At 36.3% G+C, this 13,252-nt stretch overlaps 1 protein-coding gene across 1 annotated transcript in view; it reads left to right on the top strand.

The window, feature by feature from the left end:
* Positions 1 to 13,252, top strand: part of GALNT13 (polypeptide N-acetylgalactosaminyltransferase 13) — an 870,176-nt gene that overhangs the window by 437,685 nt on the left and 419,239 nt on the right. The window lies entirely within an intron of this gene.

Genomic DNA, 13,252 nt, shown 5'->3' with positions numbered 1-13,252 from the left:
CTCCTGGTTTGTGAATGACCATAAGTGCCCCCCTCTGCCACAGGGCTGAGGTGGGGGGGCCCTTCTGTTCTATAGGGGGGCCTAGACTGGGATCAGGATCTGAATGTGGTCAGAGCCCCAGAGTCCTATTCCAGGGGAAGAGGACAGAGCTCTTCACTCTCTCTCTCTTTATTCCCCTCCCTCAGCTCAATGGGCTCATGCCCTGGGGGCTCCTTCTTACAGGCTCCACCTGCTTCTGTTTCCAGGTCTAGGCTGTGGAAAGACCAGGCTGCTGGCTGTGTGCCCTGTGGGCTGGGCTCCACGTGCTTGCTTTGGCAGAGGTCCCCTGCTGTTCTGCCACTTTGTGCCAGTGCTCCCCGGGGTGCAGCTCAGGAGACTCCCCCACTTCTGTGAGCTCAGGCTCCCAGTGCCCTGGGGCTGCCTCCGGGAGGCTGAAGTTCTTTAGCTCTGGCAGGCCACCCCTCTGGCGGGCTGCCCCTCCGGCCCCAGGGAGCAGAGCCTTTCTGCTCTTTTCCAGGTTACCTTAAGTAGGAGAACTGCCTCACTGGGTCCCTTTGTGGGTTCTGTCTCTTGAAAGTTTAGTTAGAGTCCTCAGTTTATGAGTTTTTATCAGAGAGCTCCTAAGACTGGATCACTTCATGTCGCCTCTTGGCTCCGCCCCCCCCTTCATTATATCTTGATGTATCGTATAGTCATTAGCTTCCATTTGCTCAATGGTAATTTTAAGTCTTGTTTGTTTGTTTTTTTCAGTGAACTTAGGTACTTCCTTTTCCATTTGGCAAAAGTCTATAATTTGGGGGGGGGTTGCAAGACAATGGGGTTAAGTGGCTTGTCCAAGGCCACACAACTAAGTAAAGATAAGTGTCTGAGGCCGGATTTGAACTCAGGAACTACTGACTCCAGGACCAGTGCTCTATCCACGGCACTACCTAGCTGCCCCCTGCACTATTTTTTAATACTATTGTCACTTTTACCCATGATTCTCTTGCATTTTAATAATTTCTTTTATCAACTTTTCTTCTACTTGTCTGATTTGCTTTTTAAAAAAAAGAATTTGTATTTATTAGTAATTTATTTTCCTCTCAAAATTTTAGGAATCCTTTTTAAAAGATTCCCCCCCCAGCACCTTTTCTTAACCTCTTCTTAAAATGATAGGCAATCTAATTATGTTTTTGCATGTGCAAGAAAATTTCCATATTAGTCCATTTTTATTTATTTGTTTGTTTTATTTTTGTTTTGTTTATTTTAATTTTTGTTTTTGGTTTATTGCAAGGCAGTGGGGTTAAGTGACTTTCCCAAGGTCACACAGCTAAGAAAGTATTTCATTTCTGAGGCAGGATTTGAATTCAGACCTTCCTAACTTCAGGGCCAGTGCCATATCCCCTGTGCCACCTAGCTGCCCCTTCGTATTAGCCCCAACTGTGGAAAAAGAAAAATGATCAAACAAAAAATAATCCTGAGAAAGAATAAAGCAATTGAAAAAAAGTATGCTTTGATACAAATTCAGTGTTCATCAGTTCTTTATCTGGATATGGATACCGTTTTCCTCTGAGAGCCCTTTGTTATTGTCTTGAATCATGGTATTATAGAGAATATCTGAAAAGTTCACAGTTTATCATCACGCTATGTTACTGATATTCTGTATATTCTTTTCCTGATTTGGGTTTTTTCCCTTTGCATCAGACAGTTCAAGTCTTTTCAAGGTTTTCTGAAATTGGCTGTTCATTTTTTATTGCAAAATAAAATTCAATTATATTTCTATATCATAACTTCTTCAGTAATTCCCCAAATGATGAACATACCCTCAATTTCCAATACTTTGACTTTATGAAAAAGGCTACTATAAACATATTTAAATATGTATGTCACTTTTTATGATATTTTGGAGATATAGATATAATGGTAGTATGCTTAGCTTGATTTCCCTTTGGTCATAGTTCAAATTGTTCTCTGGAATAACTGTATCAAAATGCAACTCCATCAATAGTCTATTAGTGTGTCTGAGTTTCCTCTGCAACATTTATCATTTTCCTTTTCTTTTGCCACATTAACTAATATGATAGGTCATATTAATTAATATGATAGGTGGTATCTCAGATATGTTTTAATTTGCATTTCTCTGATTTGGATCTTTTTTCACAGGCTTATAACTTTCTATCATTTCCTCATGTGAAAACTGCCTGTTCATATGCTTTAACCATATACTAACTGAGGGAGGGTTTGTGTTCTTATAAATTTGTCTCAGTTCTCTATGTATTTGAGAAATGAAGTCTTTATCAGAGAAACTTACTGTAGTTTGTTACCCAGTTTTCTACTTTCCTTCTAATCTTGGTTCCAGTGGTCTTCAGTGTACAAAAACTTTTTAATTAATGCAATCAAAATTATTTATTTTGCATTCCTTTTTTTCCTTATCATCCTATAGTTCTGGGAGGTAGGCAACTTCTTGCTGTTCTAATTTGCTTGTTGTATCACCTTTTCCATCTAACCCATGCACTAAATTTGGTGCTTATCTTGCTACATGATGTGAACTATTATTCTGTGCCGAGTTTGTGTCCTGTTGTTGCCAGTTTTCTCAGCAGGTTTTGTCAAATGGCGAGTTTTTATTACAAAAATTGAAATCTCTGTTTTTTTCAAAAAAAAAAAACAGGCTTGATGACCATTTACTGTTGTGTCTTGTGTACCTAATTTGTAACTCATTTAACTTGTCCTTTAAGAAGTTGCCAGCTGTGTGGCTAGGTGGCACAGTGGATAGATCACTGGCTTTGGAGTCAGGAGTACCTGAGTACATATCCGGCCTCAGACACTTAATAATTACCTAGCCATGTAGCCTTGGGCAAGTCACTTAACCCCACTGCCTTGACAAATCTAAAAGAACAAAAAAACAAAGAAGTTCCCAGCAATACCACTAGTTCTGGATTTCAGAAAAGACCATGAAAAGAGGAAGAGAGTCACATATAGAAAGATATTCAAAGCAGCTCCTCTTGTGGTGACAAAGACACAGAAATTGAGGGAATGCCCATCACTTGGGGAATGTCTGAAAAAGTTGTGTTATATTAATGTAATGGAATAATATTGATCTTTAAGAAATGATGAGTTGGAAGATTTCTGAAAAACCTGGAAGTACTTACATGAACCAATACTGAATTAAGTGAGCAGAAGCAGGAGAATATTGTACACAGTAATAGTAACATTGTGTGATGATGAACTGAGTAAGATAGACTTATTTTTTTCTCGGCGATTCAATGATCAAAGAAAATCCTAAAAGACATATGATGCAAAATGCCATCCACAACCAAAGAAGGAACTATGGATCTGAATGCACATCAAGCATGCTATTGTTGCTTTTTAATATTTTTTCTTATTTTTTTTCCTTTTCTTCTAAATCTTCTTTTACGGGATGACTAATATGGAAATGTGTGGAACAGAATTGTGCATTTTTAACCTTTATCAGATTATTTGCCATCTTAGAGTGGAGGTAAGGAAAGATAGGAAGGAGAAAATTTTATAATAATGAATGTTGGATGGGGCAGCTAGGTGGCATAGTGGATAAAGCACCAGCCCAGGAGTCAGGAACCTGGGTTCAAATCCGGTCTCAGACACTTAATAATTACCTAGCCGTGTGGCCTTGGGCAAGACACTTAAACCCGTTTGCCTTGCAAAAAAAAAAAAAAAACCCTAAAAAATGAATATTAGAGGATATTTTTACATATAATTGGAATAATAAAAAGAATAATTTTGGTTCATATATAATTAGTATAGATATTTCTTCATTGTCTATGGTACCTTTTAGCAAGATAGTTTCCTTCCTCTTCTCTTTTAATTAGGTTTATTTTTGCATTTACTTTTTCTATATAAGGATTACTATCTGATTTAACTTCAGTTGAAGCATTATCTTTTATTCAGCAGCCCCCTACCATTCTCTGTATTTAACTTCTTCAAGTTTGTTTCTTGTAAAAAACTTAGTATAGGATTCTGTTTTGTGATCTACTGTGCTGTCCACTTCTGTTTTATGGGAGAGTTCATCCTATTCACATTCACAATTGTGATTGCTACTTATAGATTTCCCTTCATCCTATTTGTCTTTCTGTTTGTCCTCTTTATCCTTTCATACTTTACTTCTTTACCAGTGTTTTCCTTTTGTCTATCTCCTCCATTAATCTGCCATTTCTGGCACCCTCTTTCATTCTCACTTATTTAATCTTCCCTCCTACTTCCATGTTGAGTAAGATATATTTATATATTGAACTCATATATATTATTCCCTCTTTGAGCCCCTTCATTTTCCCTCATCCTTTCTACCCCATTCTCTCTCTCTCCCTTCTTTCTCTATTCATGTACATCTCTATTGTGTTCCTTGATTTTTCTCACCATGCCCTCAGTCTATGTATATTTCTTTTATAATTAATGACACATTTTAAAAGAATTTCAAATATGACTTTCCCATGTAGAAATGTAAACAGTTTAGCTCTATTAAATGTCTTATGTTTTCTTTCTTCTTACCTGTTTATGGTTTTTTATATCTTAATATTAAAAGTTAGTTTTTTAGTTTAGATCTTTTCCCTACCATAATAAAAAATAAAAACAAAAAAATTTGTTCTCTTGAAATTCTTGTTCACCATTTTTTCAAGCCTTGTGGTTTGATGTTTATGATTCTTGGTTGTAATCCAGGTTCCTTTGGTTTCTGGAATGCCATATAGCATGACTGCCAAAATTTAATGTTGCAAATGCTAAGTCCTATGCTATCCTGATTGTGGCTCCCTGATATTTGAATTGCTCCTTTCTGACCACTTATAGTATTTTTTTTTCCCTACACCTGATGCTTCTGAAAATTGACTATGATCTTCTTTGTAATTTTTCTTTTGGAATGTCTTTCCTAAGGTGATCAAAGGATTCTTTCAATTCCTATTTCCCCTTTGGTTCAAGAATAGCATGCGAATTTTCCTTTACAATTTCTTGAAAGATACTGTCCAGCTCCTTTTTGATTATTGCTTTCAGGTAGTCTAAAGATTCTCTGACAATATCTGTCCTGGATCTATTTTCCAGGTCAGTTCTCTCACCCCCTCCCCCAACAATGCAATATGCAACTTTTTTCTTTTTTTCCTTTTTAAATTTTTTTTGATGAATACTTTATGTCTCATAGAGTCATTAATTTCTACTTGCCTTACTTAGGAGTTGTTTTCTCAATTAGTTTTAATACTTTCCTTTCCATTTGATGAATTGTAGTCTTTTAAATTTTTTTCCTCAGTGAATTTCTGTATCTCCTTTTCCATTTGACCAATTATACTTTTTAAGTAGTTTCTTTATTTTTTCATTTTTTTCCTTCCACCTTATATTATTTGTAACCTTCATTTTGAACTCTTTTATGAATTATTTCTGACCTTGATACCACTTCCAGTTCGTCTCTGGGTCTTAGCCCATAGGTGCTTTGACATTGTTGTCCTCTTCTGAGTTTCTGTCTCCCTTTCACCCTAATAACTTTCAATGGTCACATTCTTTTTTGTTCTTCCTTACTCATTCTAGTTTTTTGGATGGGGGACTTTTTTCCTCTTTTTTTAATTCAGCTCTGTTCCCAGGGTAGTAGGAATATGGTTTTAAGTTACTTGTGCCAGTGGGAACAGGATCTATCTGTCTGTTTATCTGGTGCTGTGCTGATGTATTTTTTTGTCTTTTCCTGTTTTGAGGGGATTGAGTTGGAATGATTATCCCTACTGGAAGGTATGGGTTTGGGGAGTTTACCTGGTGCTGAGCTAGTGGTAGTATCTGGCAGGTGATGAAGCCCAGTAGGATGGCTCTGCATTTCCCTGGGACAATATTGAAGTACATGGTGGTCTGGCTGGGAAAGAATGTCTGTTTGCTTGGGGCTAAGTTCAATCACAGGGTGATTTTCTGACCTTGTTGGTTCTTCGGATTAAGCTAAAGTATGTGTTTGGGGGTGGGGGGAGTGTATTCTCCTGGTGTTGGTGTTTTCTTGCTCCACCAAACTGGAACTCGGAATATACTTTCTGAGCTGGGCTTGTTGCTGGCTTGCCAGGATGCTTTCTGTTCTGAAGTGTGCTGCCCTGCTCCCCCTACCATAAAATGACAAGTATCTCTTTAGTTTCCTAGATGAAAACATCGTTTTATGCCGGGGACTTGCTGATTTTCCTGTTACAAGATTTTTTGAGGGGTGCAACTTTATGGTTGTTTGGAGGTGACTGGGAGGGTTACAATACCTTACTGCTTACTCCATCACATTGGTTCCTGGAAGTAGAATTTCTTAATTTGCTTTTAAAAAACATTTTTAAGCTTTTCCATGAGTTGCTCTTGGTTCTGAGAGTAAAATACATTTTTTTCCCTTGAGGCTTCACCATTTAGCCATACTAACGCTGTTGTCTTCTTTTAAGTTTCTTCTTCACCATGCTTTATTACATCATTTTTTGACTCATTTTTGTACCTACTTTCTGAATTTGTGTGTTTATGTGAGAATTAGGCTTTGATTCTACACTATCCCAAACTCTTTGTGCTTGAGCTTAGGGTCATGAAGCTGACTTGCTCTTGGGTTCAAGACATAGCTGCTTGTTTGTTCTGGTGGATGGGCTTCCTTTCTGGCTTATACTGGGAGTGGTAGGGGTTCCCTGATGAGAATATAGGGTTTTGCTGCTGGCCTGCCTCAGAGAGTCATTGCCTTGCTCCTGGGTTGCAATAGAAGCAGAGTATTTCTGCTCACTGCCCCTGGAAGAGGGAACTTATTGCTGGTCTGTGTTTGGGTTGGGGACGTAGTATGGGATTCTATGGAAACAGGTCTCTCTACTAGAGATTCATAGAGGAATGATCTGGCTGGTGGGGGTGGAGAAGCCTTGCTCTTACCTATCCAGGACTGTGGGCCTCAGCACTAGATTGAAATAGAATCAGACCTAACTGGTGGTGTCACTCTCTGGTATAACAGAATCAATACTGGGGTGTCACTCTGTCACACTGGCTTGCCAAGGGGGCTGATGCTTGTAAGAGGGGAGGGTTTCCTTGGTGAACTGCTCCAGGCTTGGAACATTGCTCCAGGACCCTTGCTGCCAGCCTGGCTGCTACTGCTTTCAGACCTTGCTTTCCTCAAACCCTAGTGAAACCTTTACTACTGGGCTTCAGATCAAATCTGAAGCAGTTTTCAAGTTATTTGGAGGGAAATTTGGAAGGGCTTCAGAAGGTTCCTTCCTCCCTCTTCCATCTTGGTACTGGATCTGAGTATTGGGCAAAACAATAGTACCCAGTGCCAGCAACACTATCCCTGTAATCTCCTTCTAAGTTATTTGACCGTTTTACATCTGAGGGATGAGAACTCCAGAAGCATCTGCTATTACTGTTGATTCAATTATTCCCAAGGCCAGCTCTTGGTTTGCTGGGTCTGGCCTATGGTAGCATGGGCTGCATTGGATTGGGGTCCACTCTCACCTCCAAGTACAATGGACCTTCCTTCAGTTTTGTACCATATTGTGGGAGGGCTTTAGATTGTTTTATTTTATTTATTTTATGACTATCACTTCACAGTTTTGTTAATTTTTTCTGCATCTGTATATATCACATTATGCCTATTTTTGATGACATTTATATTCTTCAGAGGACTTTCTTCTCAACAGTTCTCCATTTGTAGGCCAGGTATTTCTATCCTTTTTTGTGGATGAGAAGTGAGTTTTAAGATTGGTGTGATATGCCAAACTCACATGGCACAGTTACAAAATTTTAACCCAGGTCTTTTAACTATGAGTACAGTATTGATTATGTTATACCAGAGGCATCAAACACATGGCCCAAATATTCTCAAGTATTTAACTGAGAAATTTCTTCAATATATTTGGTTTCTGCCACTCCAGAATTTGTTTTGAGACATTATTTAAAGTTCTTCAGAGTTCTGGAGAGATCTCAAGTGAGTCCTTGCCTTTTCCTCTGCTAACTTGGTTCTGCCCTTTTTTGTCATTCTTCATAATAATCTACCAGTTTTTATTTTTTTTCACTTCTGATGTTTTCCATCTGAGGCAACTTCATTTGAGGTACTTCAATATTGGAAGTAGAGGACACAATGACATAGAGTGTATTACAACAGGTTCATTTATAACAGAAGAGATGCCCTTTCTTTTGGAGAGTCTGATTATTTCATTCATCAAGGTTACAAAGGAAGGTGGTCCCTGAGATATGAGCACCATGGTACCACAAGCTGAAGATGGAATCCTGGTGTGATTTCCTAGCCCTGCTTTAGGCTAGAAGAGATCTATGAGGTGAGTTTCAGGGATGTGTTTACTCTTCAGTCTGCACTGCCAGAAACTTGTGACCTGGACCAAAGGTCTGATCATACCTTTCTGGTTTTAACTAGTGTCCTGGCCACAGATCAAGCTTCCTCATTTAACTGAAGGCTTATTTGCACAATGAAAGCTATCTATAGTTCATTCAACTCAAGCCTACTCCTAATAGACAAATTTATCAGAGGACTTAATAGAGTATTCCTTGTTGCTTCTTATTCTTTCCATCTGCTTTCACCAGTGAAAACTCCCCTTTTGCCATTGTGTATTTACTGCTACCTTGGAGAACATTCAAATTATAGTTCAGGTTAGTAAAAAGTCAGTTGTTTCCAAAGGAAAAATAAATATTTTTATATCCTACTATTCATATCTTCAAGGCACAAAACCATCCTTTGCACAAAATGGAAAAAATTAAGACTTGTGCTGATAGCTTCTGTGCTGATATAAAGTGTAGGAAGGGTTACAGATAGACTTAAGGGGACTATAAATATCCTCTCATGACTCAAATTAAATTCTAATTACAAAAATACTGCAACAATTGGACAGTTCTAGATACAAGAAAAGACTTTCACTAATGGTTCTATAATATTGAAAAAAGGCAGATTGAGAGGCTTAAATGCATAATGAATTCTGGGACTAAATCATCAGAGATATTTTATGAACATATGTGGAATTATTACTATTAAAGCCTTAACTTGTATTGTTTGCTTTAGGGGAGACTTTCAAGACAGGGAGTCAGTGTAGTATAGTGGATTGGACTTGGCTTGCATTCAAATCTTACCTTTACTAGAAATTCTTAGGTTATTAGAACTCTATGATTAGACAATCACCCACAATGTACTTCATCTGTAAAATTAAGTGACTGGACTAGAATTGTTCCATCTAGCTTAACAGTTATGATTCTATCCTGCTAAGACTCTTGTCCTTTGATTCCTTATCTGTGCAGTAAAGCTTTTGATATAAGAGGTTTTAGTAGGTTCTTTTTAGCTCTAAATTTAAAATCCTATGATCTATGTCATCAGGATCTGCACTGAAATGAAAAAAGTTGGATAGAGGAAAGGAAATCACAGAGGGGCTATAAAATGCTTCTTTGAAGGGAACAGTTGCATAGATGAGACCACAGAGCAGGTAGATGATTGGAGGATTATAGTTAAACAGTAACCTTGAAATCAAAACAACTAGGTTCCAAACCTGGACCTTATGTCCCTGGGGAAAGTCATTTGAATTTACTCAATCTCAGTTTCTCATACTTGCCCTATCATAATGTGAAAAAAACCCTTTAGATAATTAATTTTATTCTATGACTATCACCTCCCAGTTTTGTTCATTTTTCTATGCTAGATAAATCTAATAATTAACTAAACAAGAAGGAAGATCAATGAAATATTAGAAAACTAAGATATGATAGATCTCTGGAAAAAAACTTAATGGAAATAGAAAAGAATAAACCTTTTTTCCTGGCAGTACAGGGCACATGTACCAAAATTGACCATATATTATATATATATATATATATATATATGGGCATAAAAACCTTATAATGAAATGCAGCAAGGCAGAAATAATAAATGCATACTTAGACCATGTTACAATAAAATGTACATATAATAAATGGTTAAAAAAGCAAATTGGAAAAATAATTTAATTTCAAATATTGGGTGGATCAAACAACAAAGCACATAAATAAAAATTATATCCAAGAAAATGATAATAATGAAAGATAATATCAAAACTTTTGAGATGAAGTCAAGGTAGTTTTGAGGGGAAACTTTATATCTCTAAATGCTTATAGGAATAAAATAATGAAAGAGATCATTGAATTGGGTATGCAACTAAAAAAGCTAGAAAATGAACATATAAAAGATCTCCAATTAAATATCATATACTGAAAATTAAGGGAGAGATTAATAAAGTTCAAATCAAGAAAATCCTTGATCTATTAAAGAAAGCTAAGAGTTGGTTTAATGAAAAAAGCCAATAAAATAGACAAAACTTTGGTTTATCTTTTTATAAATTGATAGAAGATAACCAAATTCCCCATATCAAAAATGAAAATTTTGAACTAACCCTTTTCAATGAGGAAGAAATTAAAGTAATTATTCAAGGCCACTTTGCCACACTGTATGCTGATAAAACTGATAACCTGAATGAAATAGATGAATGTTTACAAAAATACAAACTGCTCAGATTACCAGAAGTGGAAATAACATACTTAAATATCCCTATTACAGAAAAAGAAATTGAAGAAACTCTCCAAAAACTCCCTAAGAAAATGTCTTCAGGTCTTGATGGATTAACAAATGAATTCTATCAAACATTTAAGGAACTATTAATTGCTATTCTAGTTTAAACTATTTAAAAATAGGAGAAGACCAATTATGACAGCAATATGGTACTGATACCTAAATGACAAAGAATCAAAACAGACAAAGAAAACAAAAGAACAATCTCCCTAATGAATACTGATGCTAAAATCTTTTTTTTAGATTTTGCAAGGCAAATGGGGTTAAGTGCCTTGCCCAAGGCCACACAGCTAGGTAATTATTAAGTGTTTGAGACCAGATTTGAACCCTGGTACTCCTGACTCCAGAGCCAGTGCTTTATCCACTGTGCCACCTAGCCATCCCAATGGTAAAATCTTAAATAGAATATTGGCAATGAGATTACAGCAATTTATTCATAGGATAATATACCATGATAGGTAGGATTTATGTCAGGTAGGCAGGGATGGTTCAATATTAGGAAAATACTCAACATAATGGAACATATTAATAGCAAAACCATCAGAAGTCATAGGATTATCTCAATAGATACTGGAAAAGTCTTTGATAAAATACAATATACATTTTTTAAAAACATTATAAAGTTTAGGAGTTTTCCTTAAATTAATAAGTAGTATCTACCTAAAACTATCAAAAAATACTATATGTAATGGGGATAAACCCAGAGCATTACTAATAAATCAGAGGTGAAACAAAGATGCACATTATCACCATTACTATTCAATCTAATACTAGAAACACTGGCTTTAGCAATAAGAGAAGTAAAAAGAAATTGAAGGATTCAGAACTGGCAATGAGGAAGTAAAACTTTCACTCTGCAGATATGATGTTATCCTTAGAGAACCCTGGAAAATCATCTAAAAAACTCTTTAAACAATTAACAAATTCAGCAAAGAAGCTGGATATAAAATAAACCTACATAAATCATCAAAATGTCTATATATGAACAACAAAACTCAAGAACAAGAGATGGAAAAAAGAAATTCCACTTAAAGGAATTGTAGTCAACATTAAATACTTGGGAATCTACCTCACAAGACAAAGCTAGAAACTGTCTGAACAAAATTATAAAGCACTTCTCACCCAAATAAAGTCAGATCTAAAAAATTGAAAACAAATGTCAATTGCTCATGATTAGGTTGAGCTAATATGACAATTCTATCCAAAATAAATTACTTATTCAGTGCCATACCAATCAAACTACCATATAATTATTTTACCAAACCAGAAAAAAATAGTAACAAAATTCATCTGGAGCCAAAAAAAAGGTCAAGAATATTAAGGGAACTGATGTAAAAAAAAGGGACATTAAGGAAGGTAGTCTAGCCTTACCAGATCTAAAACTAAACTATAAAGTTTCTTTTCTGTCCACATTATTTTCCTTTTAACCAGAGAGATCTTGAATTGGCCCAAAATATTCACCAGAATTTTCATTTTGGAACCTCATTTGGTAGAATTTTTTCAATTTTATTTTATTTACAGTTTCTAGAATATGAGGATAATTTTCTTTAATTATTTCTTGTAATGCGATGTAAAGGCTTGGTTTTTTTTAAAGACTTTCAGGTAGCTCAATAATTCTTAATTCATTTCTACCACAGGAATCAAATGTTCCATGTGAACATGGCAGGGGCTGGGAGTTACTCTAAACATTCACATCTTATATTTCCTTTGAGCTGTTTCAATTCTGTTTTGCTTGTAGAGCATAGTACCCCCTCTAATGAGGGCCTCCCATGTTGAGTAGTCCTGTGTCAGTGTCTCTCATGTTGAACAATCACTTCTAAGTTCTTAACAAAGAACTTCAGGGTTTCCTGGCATCAATTCTTCTGATCACTTTGTTAGTATTTGTCCTGTGTGAGTTTTCCATAAAATAGTATTTTTGACAAACATATATTTGGCATTCTTACAACATTGACAGTCTAACATAGCTTTACTCTCTGAAGTAACATTTGAATGCTTGACAGTTTAGCTTGAGAAAAGGACCTGAGTGTCTGGTATGTTCTCCTGCCAGCTGATCTTCATGATCTTCCTCAGACAATTTAAAAGGAAACTATTCAGTTTTCTGACATTGTACTAGTAAAATATCCAGGCTTCACAGGAATACAGCAATGACATCAACGCAATTACTCTGTAGATGTTCAGCTTGATAGTCAGTCCAATACTTCTTCTCTCCCCCACTTTCTAGAAATGCTCCTAAATCCGGAGCTATCTCTCAAACTGTGTGTGGCAATCTCATTTTTTTTAGGTTTTTTCAAAGCAAATGGGTTTATGTGGCTTGCCCAAGGCCACTTAGGTAATTATTAAGTGTTTGATACTGGATTTGAACTCAGGTATTCCTGACTTCAGGGCCTGTGCTCCATCCCCTGTGCCACCTAGCTGCCCCTAGGCAATCTCATTTTCAATGTGTAGCTCCCTGGAAGGCACAATGACAAGATCAATGAAATTATACTCAGTATTAAAAACTTCTGCAGATGCTGTAATCAATTGTTTCACATATGGATAGTGTGGCAATGACTGATAGAGTATTCCTGTATTTTCCTGGTTTTAAATGTCAGGGCACAATTAACATTAATATCATACTTTGTTGCATTTCCGCTTCAGAGGCTTCACTGAGTGCACAATCATTTGCAAAGAGAAAATCATTCAGCAGTATTCCATCCACATCGGTCTTGGCTTGTAGCCTTTGCAAGTTTAAGAATTTGCCATCAG

This window comes from Macrotis lagotis, chromosome 1 (genome assembly GCF_037893015.1).
Source record: "Macrotis lagotis isolate mMagLag1 chromosome 1, bilby.v1.9.chrom.fasta, whole genome shotgun sequence".
NCBI classification, from domain to species: domain Eukaryota; kingdom Metazoa; phylum Chordata; class Mammalia; order Peramelemorphia; family Peramelidae; genus Macrotis; species Macrotis lagotis.
This window is presented reverse-complemented; position numbering and strand designations above follow the sequence as displayed.